This window comes from Sceloporus undulatus, chromosome 5, assembly GCF_019175285.1.
Source record: "Sceloporus undulatus isolate JIND9_A2432 ecotype Alabama chromosome 5, SceUnd_v1.1, whole genome shotgun sequence".
Lineage (NCBI taxonomy): Eukaryota > Metazoa > Chordata > Lepidosauria > Squamata > Phrynosomatidae > Sceloporus > Sceloporus undulatus.
In genome coordinates this window covers 8,936,915-8,955,707 of record NC_056526.1, presented here as the reverse complement: position 1 = coordinate 8,955,707, position 18,793 = coordinate 8,936,915, and positions in this window count along the sequence as shown.

Genomic DNA, 18,793 nt, shown 5'->3' with positions numbered 1-18,793 from the left:
AAGATCTGGCCAAAGGTGGATTTCTCCCCTGCAATTACAGTAAAACAGCCTTGTGTGATAAACCCTAAGAATACAATGCTCAAATACAGAGGGGAACAGACTCTCTTTTCTTTCTGATGTTCTCCTTAAGCATCTGCTTTCAGAAGGCTATAGGAAGGTATGTTTTGGCTAATCCTCAAGAGGTTAGGAAGTAGGTATGTCAGTTTCAGCAAGGGCCATCATATCTTGCCCTTAACCTAAGCAAGATGGATTCATCATGGACTCTATCCAACTCCCTTTTCCCTGTAGATTGTAAGGAAATTTGCACATTATTTAATTTTATTGCACATATTATTTAATTTTGTTGAAAGCCTAGGGTCTCATCTCAAAGTGGGAAGAGAAGAGAAGAGAAGAGAGAAGAGCCTAGCATGGGCAGTTTGGATTCTGTAGGTCATTCTTGCATCTCCTTGGGCCCTGAGTTGGGAGAAAGGCAGGATTGATTATTATTATTATTATATTATTATATTATATATTATTATTACCTTTATTTATGAAGCGCTGTAAATTTACACAGCACTGTACATACACTTTTAGTTAGACGATTCCCTGCCCTCGGGCTCAATCTAAAAAGAACAGAGACACGAGAGAAGGGGGTTGGTGGAGGGAAAGGGTAAGAGGTCCAGCAGTTCCTCCTACCCAGCCTGGACCAAGGGAGATGGACAGGAGGGAGGGTGAGGCTTCAATGGATGGGTTAATCATTTTCCAGGGAAAATACATACTCTCAAGTAGGACAATGCATACACAGTACATAGCAATACAGAAATGGTCATAAACAGGCACCACAAGAACATCAAATAGTAAGCCGCAATTATGCAATGCGGGGAGGCTTCTCTGAACAGGATGGTTTTAAAAAACTCCATTTTGAAGCTGGTTAAAGAAGTGATGGCTCTGCTCGTGGGGGAAGAAGGTTCCAGGAGTGAGGGCAGCAAGTGAAAAGGGGCAAATCCGGGATGGGGCAGAGGAAATCCTGGCTGAGACAGCGACTTGACTCCAAACGGAGGGCCCTGTGGAAGGTGAGGAAAGAAGGTCTGTAAGTAGGGAGGGCCAGTCCATGGAGGGCTTAAAACGTGGACAGCAGGAGCTTATACTGAATGCGGAAAGGGAGGGGGAGCCATTGAAGGGATGCCAACACAGGAGATGTGGTCAGAGCGGTGGGTGAAGTGATATGCATGCAGCTGAATGCTGACAGAGATTAAAGGACGGAGGTGAGAAAAAGGAAGCCCAGCCAGGAGGACATTACATAATCAAGTCGTGAGACCACTAGGGCATGGACCAGGATCTTGGCAGTAGAGGCAGAGAGATATGGTCGGATTTTGGCAAATTGTACAAAAAGAGTCTCAAGCCTTGGCTGTGCTCTGGATCTGAGGGATAACGACAGAGAGAGTCAAAGATAAAACCAAGACTGCGGGCTGGCTGGACTGGTTGAATAGAAATGTTGTCCACAGAGAAAGAAAAGGAGTGGAAGGTGGGCTTAGGAGGAAAGACAAGAAGCTCCGTCTGGCATGTTGAGCTTCAAACGCCGATGGCACATCCACTGCAGACAGCTGTGAGGCAGGACGAAACTTGCTGTTCAAGCCTTGGAGAAAGGTCAGGGGCGGAAAGATACAGGAAAAAATAAAATAAAATCTGGATGTCATTCAGAAAGTGAAAAATGTTTGGACACAGTATCTAAACTAGGCTTCCCCAACCAGATGCCAGATGTGTTGGACTACAACACTCCTCATCCCACACACCATGTGTCTTGATTGTGTGTTGGTGTGTAGTTCCCAAAGATAGGCCAACCAAAGATGTCCCCAACATTTAAATATGGCTGTTGTTGTGTTATGTGCCTCCAAACATTTCTGACTCATGGCAACCCTAAGCAGACGTATCATCACAGGGGTTTCTGAGAGCTGAGAGTATATCACCCAGGGTTTCCAAGGCCAACAGGGATTCAAACCCTGGTCTTCAGAGCTGTAGTCCAACACTCAACACCACTCCCCACGCTGGCAAATGGTTGCTACCCCTTCACTGGTCATGGTTTCTGTCCTTTGAAACCAAATTTGATTTAATTACCAGTTTGGATTACATAGTTTCATTTGTACTGAATCAAATTTGTAGTATGGTGAGATACGTATACAGAATGTTTCCCTAGAGAGCTCAAATGTTCAGAGAGTGCATTAGAATTTTCTAGCAAGACATACAAACTACAAGTCCCTAAAAACCTAAAACCCTTCAGGTGGTATATGACTCCTACCAAGATCATAAAGTTTATAAATAGGATGTTTAAATGTTGCAAATGTGGGATTAAAGAAGGCACTTCTTTCATAATGGTGGGCTTGTTAATATCTATAGAATACTGGAAAAATATTCATGAGAAAATGGTGGAGATATTAGTACCAATACCCTTTGGATCCGTTATTATTTTTGCTTAATATGACAAATAATTAGATAATGTGATAGAGAACAAATATCTAGGATAATTTATATATGATTACATAGCTAGATTATTATTTGCACAATGTTGGAAAAATCCACAAGTCCTAAATAGAAGTTTGGTTATCTAAATTGAAAGAAACAAGAAATCTTGATTTGTTAACAGCGTTTGCAGGATAAGGCGATGAAAAAATGTGATAGAAGAATGGTATCATGTAGATCAATATTTGAATATAGGATATAATAGGTACTTTATAGGTATACGCCAGCTTTAAAATTTTGCTTTTTTATTTATTAATTTTTTTCTCTTTTCGAATTATTGGTGTTACTTTTTTTGAATCAAATGTGTAGTCAATGGAGGGTTTTTTTTTATAGTTTTGAGTGAACCTCTTGTGGAATATATGCAATTGGTATTGGAAGGGAGATTTGGAAGATGGTGGATAGTAAAATGAATAATTGGTATAATTATGTGTTACTTTTGACTTATGAGTTTGTATATAGTCTTTTTGTACATATGTATATTTGTCTCTTATATTCAAATAAAGATTTAAAAATGGGAAAAAACCCCTAAAACTCCCTGCACCCTAAAACTCCGCATGTAATAACCAACAATGTAGGGGGAAAGCTAACCAGCTTTTGCCTCCGATAGTGTAGTTTATCATGTGGAGGAGGTATTATGTGTAGAACTTCTAAATACCTAGTCTTACCTGCAGTCTGGCATGATCAAATGTTTACCATCTCCTCCTGGATAATGTGTAGATCTGCTCTTATTTTCACTACTTACTCTTATTATAAAAGAGGAATTTCCTGATCCTTTAACTTCCTGGGCTCCCCCCCCCCCCCAAATCATGAGATTATTTGAGAATGGGTGGGAATGAGGGTTGGTTTGCAGATTTGTTTAGTGTTTTTTGAGCTTGCAGGGCTGTCTGTAATTTCTTTTGTTTGTGTTTGTATGTGTTTTTTTTAAATGGGTATACCTCACTAGTGTCTCAAGGTGTAAATATTGGCTCTTCATTGTCCTTACTAAAGCATGGAAGATCAGTGTACTATGTTTTGCAACCAGATTTTCTCCACTCGACTAGGAGAGAAACAAGACCCTACAGTAGTGTTAATATTACTATTACTTATTTACTGTCAGCTTTCTTGGCTGATTCCCCCCCCCCCCCTCAGGAGCACATGACAAATTGGGAGCAACAAACTTTGTCAGCTTTCCTGGAAACTGGGCACATATACAGCAGCTATAGTATTTATACCTACTGCTGCCCCAACCTCTCAGAGATTTTCCTATAAATTAAACAAATTAAACAATTTTCAGGGCTTCCTCGTGGTGGGTTGCCATTTTGTTTAGATACTGGAGGGGTGATTTGGAAGCCCAACTTCAGCCCATGAGGCTGGAGCTCCTCAGGATATCTCACACATGTACAACCCCCCCCCCCAATAAATTTAGACCAATAACAACAAAAATATATCCATATGAAATATATACCAAACCCGATAAAAATGCCACTGTGAATAAAAGAAATTCAGCAGTTTGAGACCCCTTAACCTGCCCTGGCTCAGTATAAGGAATTATGGGAACTTTTGTGTTTGTGAGACATTTATCCTCCTCTGCCAGAGAGTGCTGGTGCCATAATAAAGTACCATTCCCAGGATTCCCTAGCACTGAGTTATGGCAGTTAATATGGGGACACAGAAGAGCCTCAATGGGAGACACACAAAGAAGAGTCTTGGATGCAGCCGATTTTCATTGGCTGCCCCCAAAAAACAACCCCAAGACTGTGACGTCTGAAGCCTACGTGCTTGATTGACAGCTGCAGACACAAATGGGAACAGGGAGCAAATTAATCCGCTTTAAAACACAGCGATTTAAAATAATGGGAACGAAAACAGGGTCAAATGAATAGAATTTGCCCCTTTTCATAATAGAAATGAGGAAAAAATTTGAATTAGTCTCAGAACATAATCCGAATCTGAATCGCGCCAATATAATCCATTTTATCTGCCAAGTGTGAATGGCACCTAAATGTGTCAAACAGTTATTGGCCAACAGCAGTGGTGGTGGAGGTGACACTGAAGGAGAATCTCTCAGAGTCAACAAAAGGGGCACCATAAATAAAGCTTGTCATTACATTGCAGAGGGAGGCATGGTAAATCTCCTTTTGAAGATTTTGTACCATGAAAATCAGGATTTGTTAGTTCTGTTTGCCCAATATTTTTTTTCTTTTCAAAAGCACACCCGCGTTATAGGTGGGTGCGCCATATACAGCTTCCACCTGAAAAACTCCTCTTGTGCCCCAGAAGTAATGGGGTGTGTGTCTGCGTACCCCATGCTGTGCCGTGCGCACAAGCCTCATTACTTCTAATGGGGCTCGAACATACACGTTTTTCCCCTTACGGGGGGGGGGGGGGCAGAACAGATCCCAGCGTAAGGGAAGGACACACTGTATTTTATTCTCTCTCATCGTTCACTCTCTCTCTCTCCAGATAAATACAGATATAAAGACACATTTTTAGGGAAAAAATCAAAATACTCAGGAGAGGTTGGAGACTAAAGTAATTAGTGGGTAAATTTAATCACAAAAGCACAAAGAATCAGAGACTTTGATAATGAACATAAAATATGGTGGGCATTAAAAAAGGCCACCAGCTTTCCATTCCAATTTATTTCACTATAAATCAGGAAGCAATTTAATCAAATATTTTTTCTCTTTAATTGTTTTACCTTGCTTTTACGTTAAATTTCACTAAGTTACTGCTGACACAAGATGTCATGTTATGGGGAAAATGTCAACGGATGGGCAATAATTAGTATAAAATTCAAATGTTAGGTATGAACATTGGAAGGAAGTAATGGCTTGTGTAACTGCTTTGGTGAAATCAAGTCATGCAAAAGGATATAGATGGATCTGTGTTACTAAAATTGTGCTCATCTGGCTTCCTGCAGTGCATGGTGGAAAAGGAGGAGGCTCAAGTCCAGCCTTCCCCAGCCCGACACCCACCTAATGTGTTACAAAAAAAGTACCCGTTTTTGGACAACAACTCCTAGAATGAATACTCCACATTTGTCCATTTGAACAGACAGACTTTTCAATGTGTGCTGCATAACCTGAAGAGCATCTATTTCTATGTGCTGCATCTAACCTCCCAAAATTCACTGGACTCCAAACAAACAACAAATCCTAATAAACAATACCTAACATGTTAGATTTCTACATGCAAGGATATATTTTCCTCCACCACAATTCAGTCCCCTAACCTTTCAGCCACCTGTGTCTGTCAAATAGATAGCTTGGCCCACATTTTTTTTCTATCTGGGAGTGAGAATACAGGTATATCTCAGTTCACCAACTCAGTGTGTTCCTCAGCATGACTTCCTTAGCAGAAAATTTAGTCCCAGAGGCAGAACTAAGATGGGGGAAAACTGGGATAGGATAGAATAAAAATGAAGTGTTTTAGGACATTTTTTTCCAAAAACTAACAATATGCATTTGCAAAAGGTTAGCCTTGACTGCGTTTTTAAAAACTGGAAGGCTTCTTCCAAAATGCATCCACAGATTATGGAAGCAACTGTTACCATAAGCAAGCACACACAGCTACAGTCAAATCAGCTAGAGTAGAATTACAATGGCGATGTTGCTTAAGAAGAAAACCTTCCAACTAGACAAAGGGATTATCTACACATGCCAAACTACTCTGGGCTGCTCCCAGAGTATTCTGGCCCCTTACCTAGTTCTCTTCCCCCAGTGACAATGGGCAGCTGCCTTCCCACATGTCACTCTTTCATTACTGGGTACTATCAACTCTGGGCACCTTGTTCTGATGTCTGATCAACTTCTGCCCACAGCAGTAGGCAAAGCAAGTCCAAAGGCACTTGCCTGGCATTGCTGAACCCCCCCCCCCCCCCGAAATCCACAGGAAAAGGTGAGTATTTAAAATACAACTTGAGGGAGAAAGCCCCAAATCAGGCATGGGCATCATGAAGACCGTCCAGACCCAATTTGGGGGTTTGGCCCTATGTCGTGCGTGCATGATACAGTGGACCCAGAAAAACTTGGGGTAAAATACCCATGTACACAAGGCCAATAAGGAGAAAATGGGGGCTGGTGGTGGTGTTGTTTGCCTTCAAGTCATTTCCAACTTATGGCGACTCTAAAGCAAACCTATCATATGGTTTTCTTGGCAAGTTTGATCAGAGGGAGGTTGCCATTGCTGTCCTTTGAGGCTAAGAGAGTGTGACTGGAGGTTGCAGGGGCATAAAATAACTTTGTAAAAAGGATCTTTGTCAGCGGCTTTTTATTCCTGTATTCCAAACACTGAAACCCCCAGAGCGGATCAAAGCATATGCTGTAAATAAATATGTTGTTTATAAAGTATACCTAAATATAATTAAAGCAATTTATAAACACTTCAAAATGACCAGTTATCAGTGTCACACACACAAAAAGACATACAGTACAAAATATGATTATGCAGTTACAAATATTGGAGAATTGATTCCACCATCGCTAGATGTAATCATGCACAGGTTACACCTAGAAAAGCAAATGGCTTTTTCTTCTCCTCTTCTCTCATCATGCAAGTGCTCCCATTTCAAAAAGCTACAAAATAAGTGACAAGAAATGAGGAAGTTTCGGGATGCACAGGTGTTTAGTCTAATCTATGCAAATATTTTCATCAACAAGCAGAATATTTTTGCCTTCTTTTCCCCCCTGCAGTTTCTACCACCTTCCCATCTCCTTATTATTATTATTATTTGGGGGGTGAATTATGTAAATGCAGAAAGGAAGAGGGAATATAATACCAGTGGCAAGGGACCTGGCTGTTATCTAATTAAAACTCAGCATTTCTCTAAAGCAGAAAGGTGTGCAGCTGACTGGGAGGCAAATAACATTCAAGAAGGAGAGGAGGGAGGAATCCAGGTACTGTTTACCTTTTGGAGAAGAACCTGGGGTTTGAAATTTCCTTTGGCTTTCTTTTGAAAAAAACATTGGAATATGCATTACCAGCTTGCCTTCTTGAAAGTGAGAAGCACTGCAAAAGAAAATTGAGCAAAAAGTGACTATTCCACACACATTTAATTTGTGGCTGCCAGAACCTGAGGGTGGATTGATCTCTTCTTCTTGCATTCGCACTAACTAGAGCCAGCCCAAGAGTGTTTAAATAAAATGCAAAACTCAAAACCCCCACAACCCACTCACATCAAATTTTCAGTAGCCAAGGCTTGCCAAGGGTGTGTCCCCACAAAACAATGATAGTAATTTAATGCCATCCTAACTGCCAAGAACCCATCCTATGGAATCCTGGGACTCATAGCTTGTTCAAGTACTTCATTCTCTTTGCTGGAGAGGTTTCGGCTACTCACTTGAACCTACAGCATTAGAGCTCTCTAGCAGAGAATTCTAGAGCCAGCATGGTGTAGTAGTTTAAGCATTGGGCTATGATCCTGGAGACCAGAATTCGATTCCCTGCTCAATCATGGAAAAGCACTGGATGTTAATGTTCCTTCCACCTATTTTCTTCTGTGTCCAAACCTGCTCTTCGTATAATGTTCTGCATACAAGTTGAAAAGACAACATGAAAGGATGCATCCTTTGCCAACTGGGAACCATTCTGTTTCTCAGTGTTCTGTTCTAACCATTACCTCATGTTCCAGGTACAGATTTCTCATCAGGACTATCAGATGTGTTAGCACTCCCATGTCTTTAAGGGCATTCCACAGCCTATACCAGGGGTAGGCAACCTTTTCGAGCCGGGGGCCGGGTTGCTGTCCCTCAGGCAACTGGGAGGCTGAAGCCAAAAAATAAATAATTAAATAATTTTTTTAAAAAAATTAAATATATAAATAAACCAGGACAAATGTAGGACAAAATTTTCAAATGGAAGACACTTTTAAAAAAAATATGGAGGACGTGTGAAAAAATTTGCTGATTTTTTAAAAAATGTTATTATAAATGCATGTTTCTGAGGCTTCTATAGACAATTGCCCCCCAAAGGCCCCAGCGGCAATCAGTCCCAAGGCCTCGCCAGGCCGCATCCGGCCCGCAGGCCGCAGGTTGCCTACCCCTGGCCTGTACAGTCAAAGGCTTTGCTATAGTCTACAAAGCACATGCTGATTTTCTTTTGGAATTCTTTGGTACACTCCATTAGCCATCGTATGTTTGCAATGTAGCTCCTAATGCCTCTTCCTCTTCTGAACTCTACTTGGACCTCTGGGATTTCTCCGCTCTAGAACCACATTTCAAATGGGTCAATTCTCTTCCTCTCAGCTTTCTTCACTGTGCAGCTTTCAGTCATGTATAGAGAAACTGAAAATACTATGGCCTGGATGATTCTGACTTTGGTGAGATTATAATAGCACTGAGCCATGGCAGTTCAAATGGTCCCAATGTGCATTAATTCTGCAGTGTAGATGCAGCCTCAGAGGTGATATCAAATATCTGAAGGGCTGTCACATGGAAATGAAGTAAACTTGTTTTCTGCTGTTCTAAAGACTAAGACACAAACTTATGGATGAACATTAGAAAGACTGTTCAGTGGAGGAATGTCATCCTGGTGGAATATCATCCTGGAAGATGATAGATAGTACTTCCTTGGAAGTTTCTGAGCAAAGGTTGGATGACTACCAGGGATATTTTACTTGTGTATTTCTGCATGAGCAGAGAATTGGATTGGATGATTCTTGAGATTGCTTTCAGCTCTGCTATTATTCTATTATTTCCTCTTTTGGGGAGATCTGCCAACCTATAAATAAGATTAACCAGCTCTACCTAATGCTGTGTAATGCTTAAATCAGCTGATCTCAAAACACCTAAGGTTCACTTCTTTCATGATGTTCCACAGAACTATTCCCTTCTGCAAGCAAGAAGCTGACAGGTAATTATTATTATTATTATTATTATTATTATTATTATTATTATTCCTACCAACATGAACATTTGTTTTATGGATAATAGATCAACAGTGCAGTCCGATCCCCATGTTTGTGAATTCAGTATCCATGGTTTCACTTACCATATCTGTAAAAGAAATGTTTTCTCTATGGGTGGAAGTCTAATTGAAAATAACAGGCTCCTCTATTATCCACATGATCTGAGGTGTAGTGGTTTGAACTTGGGACTAGGACTTTGGAGGTTAGGGTTTGAATCCCAGCTCAGTCATGGAAATCTACTGGGTCACATGCTCTCAGCCTCATATCATGACAATGGCAAAATCTATATGAAGAAACTTACTAAGGAAACCCTGTGAAAGATTTTCCTTTGGGTCACCACAAGCCAGTTATGACAAAAACAACAATTATCCACACTTTATCCACAGGGGTGAAGGTCTTGGAACATGACACACACAAATAAAAGGTACTGTTTTTTCAGTCGATGGGAGGAGGGGGAAGACTGGATAGGATATAGAGATTTGGTGAAGATAAATGCAGATGGTAAAGTGGAAGTGTTAGACCAGGAAGATCTATTGCAAAAAGCTGTAGAGATAAATTGGTTTGGTTATATGCAAATTGTAAAAAAAGCTAAGGAAGATATGAAGAGTAAGGAATCTGAAAAGGAACTAAATGAGTTGGACAAACTGTTTTGGGAAATGGATAAAGGAAAAATATCCAAGGCGCATTACAGACCGCCCAGAAGAGGCGGTCTGCCGCCGCCTTCATTTGCAGTGTGGAGGAGCCCCAATGTCCAAACCGTGAGGCTCCTCCGTGCTGCAAATAAGAAGCGCCAAAATGGCGCTTCTCTTTGTGGTGCAGATATGATGCCACGAGGCACCAATGGCGCACTCGCAGAGTCATATGTGCCACGTGACGTGTGGACACAGTGCGTCCGCTACGTAAACATGGCAGACCCCATGTGGAACGGGCGCCGCCATTTTGTACGGACTCGGTCCGTATTAGGGTTAGGGGCGTCCAGAAGTGATGCCCCTTTCCAATCCTAATACGGACCCAGTCCATACTTTATGCCCGTTTGTAATGGGCCCAAATTATACAAAATACTGTTAAGCAGGGAACTAGAACAAGAAACGGTCACTACTACTATGATCAGATGGTCCCAAGAGATAGGACATAACATAGCTCTGGAAGACTGGGAGACTGCCTGGAAAAAAACTAACAAGTTTTCTGCTTCACAAGATCTCAAAGAAAATTTTCTAAAAGTTTCAAACAGATGGTATTACACTCCATACAAGATTGCAAAAATATATAAGTTGAGTAATAATGCATGTTGGAAATACCAAAAGACACAGGAGGTTATCTACACATGTGGTGGACCTGTCCAAAAGTTAAGAGTTTTTGGCTTAAAATACATAGTAGAGTGCACCCGCGCCATACGTGGACGCACAATACGCGGCCTTGAGCATACGTGCTCAAGCCGTGGGGCGCGCGCGGGGCGGAAAGGGCGGCGCGTCCCATTCAATTGAATGGGCGTGCACGCCCATTGCGCCCCGCGCGCTCCCACACCACCGCGCTGCCGTGCATGAGCCCCATTGTTTCCAATGAGGCTTGAGCATAGGCGGAATTTGCCTTACGCGGCAGGATCCGGAACAGATCCCCCGCGTAAGGCGAGGATGGACTGTAAAATACAGGAAATATTAAATATAACTTATTGCTGTGTCCCAGAGCTATACCTTTTGAATATGACGTCTTTCTTGAGTGTATCAATTGAGAATAAATTTTGGAGAATTTTTCCTTATTTAATTACGGCTGCTGGAGTACTCTTGGCAAAAAATTGGAAGAAAAAAACCATTCCTACAATGGATGATTGGTTTCAGAAAGTGATGGAAATAAAAGAGCTAGACAAATTAACAATGCTGATTAATAACAAAAATAAGAAAAAGAAATTAAAGGATTGAGATCCAATAGAAAAATACTGGTTTAACAAATGCACCATAAATGAAGAACTGCTTTTTATTAAACTGTGCCTACTTAGGTTTGTCTGAACCAAGGAAGGCCTTCAAAGCAGTGTCCATTAAAAATGAATACGTACCCTCAGCATATCAAAGGTCTCTCCTTCTTCAGCTTCAACAGCATTCAACTCTTATGTTCCCTGTCAAGATAATTAACTCTTTCACTGATCTGAACTTCTGATTAGCCAAAAAAGCTTGAGGTGCCCCTCGGGCCAGACAGGTAAATGGTGTTGTAATGAGGGAGAGCAAAGAAAGCTGGGTTGAATAATTCCTTTTATTGTAGTTGACTTATTTGCAGTATATACCTGCTGGGTATGTCATCAGCATTTATGAGATAATCACTGCCTTGCAGATCTTGCCACTGAGAGAGATCCATTGGGAGGGATCCATCAGATATGTTGTTGTTATTAGTTCCTTTCAACTGTCTTTGAATTATGGTGGCCCTATGAATGACAACATGGAGTAGTGGTTTGGGTGTTAGACTAGAATTCTGGAGACCAGGGTTCGAATCCTTGCTCAGCCATGAAAGTCCACTGGGTCACCTTGGGCAAGTCACATTCTCAGCCTCAAAGGAAGGCAAAAGCAAACTCCCTCTGAACAATCCTTGCTAAGAAAGCACTGTAAGTTCCCCTTCAGGTTGCTTTAAGTGAGAAACAACTTGAAGGCAAGCAACAACAATGATGGACCTCCAAGAGTCCTGGTCATCAACAGTCCTGTTCAGACCTTGCAGATTCAATCATCCATGACTTTCTTGAATGAACCAATCCACCTATAATGCAGCCTTCCATTTTGCCTACTTTCTTCAGCTTTCCAGGCTGTTATTGTCTTTTCTACTGTGTCATGTTATCCCATGATATATCCAAACTCTTTGGCTATGCCTCCCCCAAACTCTTGCATCAGGCTTTATCAAGATGCCATTTATATAATCATTTAGATACATGGAAAATGTAACTTGGGAGGAACCTCCAGGGATTGCAAATGAGCAATGTAGCCGAGCACTCATCTGCCCAAGGCCAACTTGCACTTTCATAAACTCATACACAGGTACTTTACTACTACCACCACCACCATCAGGGCTTAGAAAGGCTGCTTTGGGGGATTTGTTATTGTGTTGTTGTGTGCCTTCAAGTCATTGCTGACTTATGGTAACACTAAGGTGGTTTCAGCATTGCATTACAACTCTGGAGATTGATTCCCTGTTCAGCCATGGAAACCCACTGGGTGACTCTGGGTAAGTCACACTCTCTCAGCCCCAGAAAACCCTGTCATAGGGTCAGTTTAGGAAAGTGCTGTGTGCAAATCTCATTTAACTAGGAGAGCAACAGCTTGCTGCAGTTTCCAAGGTTTCATTGATTTCTTGCTGCAATTTGCAAAGCCTCTCCAGGGGGCTCTACATATTAGTTAGCTTTGTGGTGCCAGGGATCACCCTCTGCTCTACATTCACTTTCTGGACAGATGCAAGTAGGCAAGATTAAATGTTCCTAATGTTCTTGTGATAGGCTAAATTAAATGTTCCTTATCCCATCTCCCCAAGCAACTGCAGTTATTATTTATTATTATTAACCTTTATTTATGAAGCGCTGTAAAATTACACAGCGCTGTACATACAATCTTTTTAGTTAGACAATTCCTGAGTGGTACTTAGTGCATAACACTTATCCCCAGGGGAATTCTCCGGTTCTCAGGCTTTGGCCTGGAAACTTGAGGGCCTGGGATGATCCTGAACTGGCAAAACTACTTAAACCAGGGTATGAGGAAAGTACAGCATATAAGTCATATATTTGAATCTTTCAGGCCTTACATGATAAAATCTGGCTTTGTATCCTCATGTATTCAGCCATATTTGTGGAGCTAAATTAGGCTTGCCCCTGCCCACGCAACCTCAATATGTGCCTCAGCTATAACAGCTCAATGTCAGGAAGGCTGAACATCCCATATATACTCGAATATAAGTCAATCTCGTGTATAAATCGAGGCAAATTTTGGGGCCAAAATTATGGATTTTGCTGTGACCCGCGGATAGGTCGAAGGTAAAACATAGGGCATATAGGAAAGGATCTAAAGAACGAAGGAAAGTAAAACGATGTCAAAGAACTTACAAAATTCCAGCAGACATAACTCTTTGTGCTTACTCTTAAGGCTGGATGGATATGAGTGGAGGAGGTCAGAGCTTCCAGGACACATTATAATCTTATCTTTCACCAAGGGATGGTTCCTTCTTTTTTTTTTTTAATTTAGTATTTTTGAGATTTAACAGCTGTCTCCCACTGGATGCACCATCGGCGTCTGAAGCTCAATATGTCCAAGACTGAGCTTCTTGTTTTCCCTCCTAAGCCCACCCTTCACTATTCCTTTTCTATTTCCGTCAATAACATCTCAATCCAGCTGGTCCAGGAAGCCCGTAGTCTTGGTTTCATCTTTGACTCCTCTTTGTCATTTATCCCCCAGATCAGACTACAGCCAAAGTCTGTAGATTTTTTCTCTATAATATCGCCAAAATCCGTCCATATCTCTCCGCTTCTATGGCAAAAACACTGGTCCATGCCCTAGTGGTCTCACGACTAGACTACTGTAACCTCCTCCTGGCAGGGCTTCCTCTCTCTCACCTCCACCCATTAATTTCTGTTCAGCATTCAGCTGCACGCATTATTACACTCGCTCGCCATTATGATCATGTCTCCCCTCTGTTGTCTTCCCTTCACTGGCTTCCTCTTCCTTTCCGCATCAGGTACAAACTTCTGTTACTCACCTTAAAGCCCTGCGTGGGCTGTCCCCCCTTTATTTAACTGATCTTCTCTCTCCCTACATCCCTACTCGCACTCTCTGCTCTGGTAGCCAAAGTCTCCTCTCTCAACCCAGGATTTTCTCTGCCCCATCCCGGATCCGTCCCTTCTCTCTTGCTGCCCCTCATTCCTGGAACCTTCTTCCTCTGCATACACGGCTCATCACTTCCCTAACCAGCTTTAAGGCTGAGCTGAAAACCATATTGTTTAGGGAAGCGTTCTCAGGGAATTTGTGATTATCATCTGGCTGTCTGATAATGTTTGATGTGATGTGATTTGCTTTTATATTTGATGTTTTTAATTTGTCTTTTCTTTTCTACATGGTAATTTTATCTATTCCTTTATTTAATTGTTATTATCTTAGAGTGTACGCCCAGGGCAGGCTTTTATATACTCCTTAATTTTACCGACTTTGTACAGCGCTGTGTATAATTACAGCGCTCTAGGAATAAAGTTTAATAATAATAATAATAATAATTTTACAAAAACAAAACAGATTAATCTACTTTCCATACATATACATACTTTTATATCTTAGTCGGTTTTTTTTACAAAACCCCCTAAATATCCCCTCAGTGCACCCCACCCCCAGAGCCATTCCCATCTTTATACTCCATCCAAAATTTTAACTCCGTCTTCTTTTCTTAGTACATTTTCAATAAATTTTTTCTATATTTCATCAAAATCATTTCTTTTCCATAATCCTTTTTTTACTTTCAATTTACATGTTGTCATTAATTACTAACTTCCAAACTTCTTTATACCAATCCTCCAATTTCACATTTATTTTTGTTTTCCAATTTTTTGCTATAGTTAATCGTGCAGCAGTAAACAAATTTGTTACAAGGTTTTTTTTCTTCTTTCCATTCTACTTCATTGTATATTGATAACAATACTATATTTGGTTTTCTATCTATCTTTATATTCATAACATTTTCTATCTCTAATATTACTATTTCCCAAAATTTTTGTACATATTTACATTGCCACCACATATGTAGATATGATCCTACTTCCTGACAACCTCTCCAACAATATTTTGAATTCTCTTTGTTTATATTATGTAGTCTCACTGGTGTCAAATACCATTTCCAAATCAATTTATAATAATTTTCCTTAATTCGCACCGATAAATTTTTCAAATGTCTTTGTTCCCAAATCTTATTCCATTCATTATCACAAATTTTACATCCTAATTCATCTTCCCATATTTCTTTTAAAATAGTTTGATTTAATTTCTCCCTTTTATTGTCCATTAATATTTTATAAATTAGACTAGTTATACCTTTCATATTTTCATTTTCCTCCATTTCTTTTCCTTTCTGAACTATTTGTTCAAATTGTGTATATTTTCCTTTTTCTATATTTTTTCTTCCAATTTTTAAACCATTGTTCTATTTGCATAAAATGTAACCAAGACATATTTATCCCCCTAAGTTTTTCTTTTATATTTTCTTCTCATTTTTAATTCCGATGGTTCCTTCTTTTAAATAAGAGTTAAGTTGCAGTATTTACATTGACCTGTGGATAAGTCGACTCAGTTTTTGGGGTTCAAATTTTTGACCTAAACTTCTAGATTTATACATGAGTATTGTTGCTATTGTTGTGTGCCTTCAAGTCATTTCTGACTTATGGTGACCCTAAAGCAAATGTATTGTGTGGTTTTCTTTGCAAGATTTGTTCAGAGGAGCTTTGCCATTGTCTTCCCATGAGGCTGAGAGCATGTGACTCACCCAGGTTCACCCAGTGGGTTTCATGGCTGAGTGGGGAATCAAACCCTCGTCTCCAGAGCTGTAATCCAATGCTCAAACCATGATGTCATACTGGCTCATTCTCTGTGCTCTTGCTATTGAATGTGGCCAGTTCAGCTAACTGAGAATTTTGTCTGAATTGACAAAAATTCACAATTTTTTTCATGGGGATAGAAAACACTTGAGATTGCTTTTTTAAAAAAAAATATGGGAGAAAACCAAACTGACTGTTTTATCACTCTCTAGCAGAAGTTTGTGTGGTTGGTAACAGGCCGATGAAGGAGACCTGAAAATTTTCCATTTCCATCTAGAGATTTGCATTACACAGCATCCTAAACTGAAATGCTTGAATCTATATATATATATATATATATATATATATATATATATATAAAGTCACTCTGAACCAGAATTGTATTCTCAAGGCTTTACTACTAATCCCTGACCTATCCAGAGCTCTACATTTGGGAGAATGTGGAAATACCCCTTCAAGGAAATGATAGCCAATGCTTACTACTTCCACATTCTTCAAGGGCTATTGCCAGAGGGATTCAGTGAGTTAGAAAATGGGACAGTTAGCGAGTCTGGGATGTTCTTCTAATTTCTGAACACAACTGAACTGTGGCTGGAATTTTCTTTATGTGTCTGTAAAATTTGACTCAAGTGGCTCTTCATGACTCCAGGCTGGTGGGGGAGAGGGGGTTATAAATTCAATAAAATAGAAAATGGCCAGTTTATTGTGAATTTTTTAAATCACACATATTGCAACATATAGTGATATATAGCTATAGATATACACCCAAACTTAAAGTGTCTATTGACTCAATGGTTAAATGTTAAATCAATATATAGGTAAAACCTAAGGGTTCAGTGGGTCTGGAGACTAACAGTAAGATCTACTTAGGTATATACTTAGACTTTGTGGCAGGAAAAGGAAATAGGTTGGCCCATTGCCTTCCCAGGAAGGGTACCATTTGGCAAAAAAACAAAAGGTGGGATTATACAGTTATTCTTTCCAAATAAATCTGCATATAACTGAGTCCTACATTTCTGGCCCTTGCAGAGATTTAAGTGGGAAATGCCAGAAAGATCTCCTAAGCTTCTTCAGATGTTACACAAATTATATTTTCTTTGAAAGATTTGTTCAGAAGGGGGTTGCCATTGCCTGAGAGGCTGAGAGAGTGTGGTTTGCACAGGGTCACCCAGTGGGTTTCCATGGTTGAGTGTGTATTAAAACCTTGCTTTCCCAGAGTCCTAGTCCAACGCTCAAACCACTACACCATGCTGGTTCTAAGCAACAACAACAACAACAACAACAACAACAACAGCAATAATAGACTATGCTGGCTTGGTTGCTGGTAGTTGCAGTCCAACATCTGGAAGGCCACATGAATCCCATTCATTTGAATGCTGCCCATTTGCTAGAGCTTGAGGATGTTGCTCTTTGGACTACAACTCTCCAAATCCCCAGACAGCATGACTGTTGCTAGGAGTTGCAGTCCAAAAACAACTTTCCATGTGCTCATCTTTGCTGCCATCACAAGTGGTGAAAGGCACTTGATACCTGGGTTATACCAAGATTGTCTTAGGTTTGAACAGTAAATTGATACATCAAAATGGCAACTGGGACAGAGTAACTTGTCTTTGTCCTCCTTGTCCATATCTTCCCCCCTCCCACTCCCTTTTTCCCCAACAAAGTATATTTCACAGCTGCTTGCCAGATAAAATACTGATTGCAACTTTCTTAATTTACAGAGCCTTTAAGTCTAATCTCGTGAGCCAGCCTAAAGGGCTTTTTCATCCATTGAAATGCCAGAATAATTGAAATTGTCTTCAGCCGACAGCCAAGCAATAATGACTATTGTACTTTGCCGACTCCACGTCAAGGTTACACATAGCACGGCAAACACAGCTAATCCCCATGGCACTCACAGCAAAGCTATTACTGGGGCTGGTAGCCAGTAACCTTTGGCATTAGATACAATACCAACTTGCCTTCCATTTCTCTGAAAGATATCTCCCACCAAATAGCTGCCCAACTAGATGACTCTGGAGCATTGGTCACACCACATCTCCCAGCAACAGTGACCTAGCTGGTTTCCCTGCATTCTCCCATGTCTAATGAATGACTATAAAAGTAGCCCTCCAAACAACCTAAGGAGTTTATCACATGGGGGGAATCCCATGCAAAAATGGGATTTAAAAGCTGGGGGGGGGACACAAAAGTGGTTGATTTTCACACATGTCGTTGTTAAAGTGGTGTGAACCTGAACTGAAATTAGACAAAAGCCACTCCTTTTTACTTTCAGGATTTTCCGAAAGTAAAAAGGAGTAGCTTTTGTCTACTTTCCATCTAATTTCCATTCAGGTTAACACCACTTTAACAACGACGTCGTGTGAAAATCAATCCACTTTTGCAGCGGGGGGGGGGGGTGTGTGTTCTGATATAAACCCCCATTTATGTATGGGATTTTCCCTATGTGATAAACTCCTAAGAGACAGCACAAACTAGGAAATGCAAAACCATGGAGGGCAGATGATGGGAAGTAAATGAAACGTAAAATTGGAATTGTGAATCAAAAACCAGTTTCATAGACCCAATCACTCTCAGAACTTCTTTCTCAAAACGGTATATTCATGAAGAACAGTGCCCATGCACATGTGCAGAGACCATTGTGACAGCTGTAAGTGTAACGCCTAACCTTAAGTCCTCTGGAAATGTGATTCCCCTTCAGTGCACAAAGCTTGGAAACGTTACGGTTTTGGACTGCAGCTCTCAGAGTCCCTCAACCAGCATGCAATGGAAAATTGGCTTAAAAAATGGGAAGGGGGGCTTGGAGGGCTCTGAGGGGCATCCCCTCCCAAGGCTGCATGTGGCCCCATGCCATCTTAGAAGATGCCGGTTTC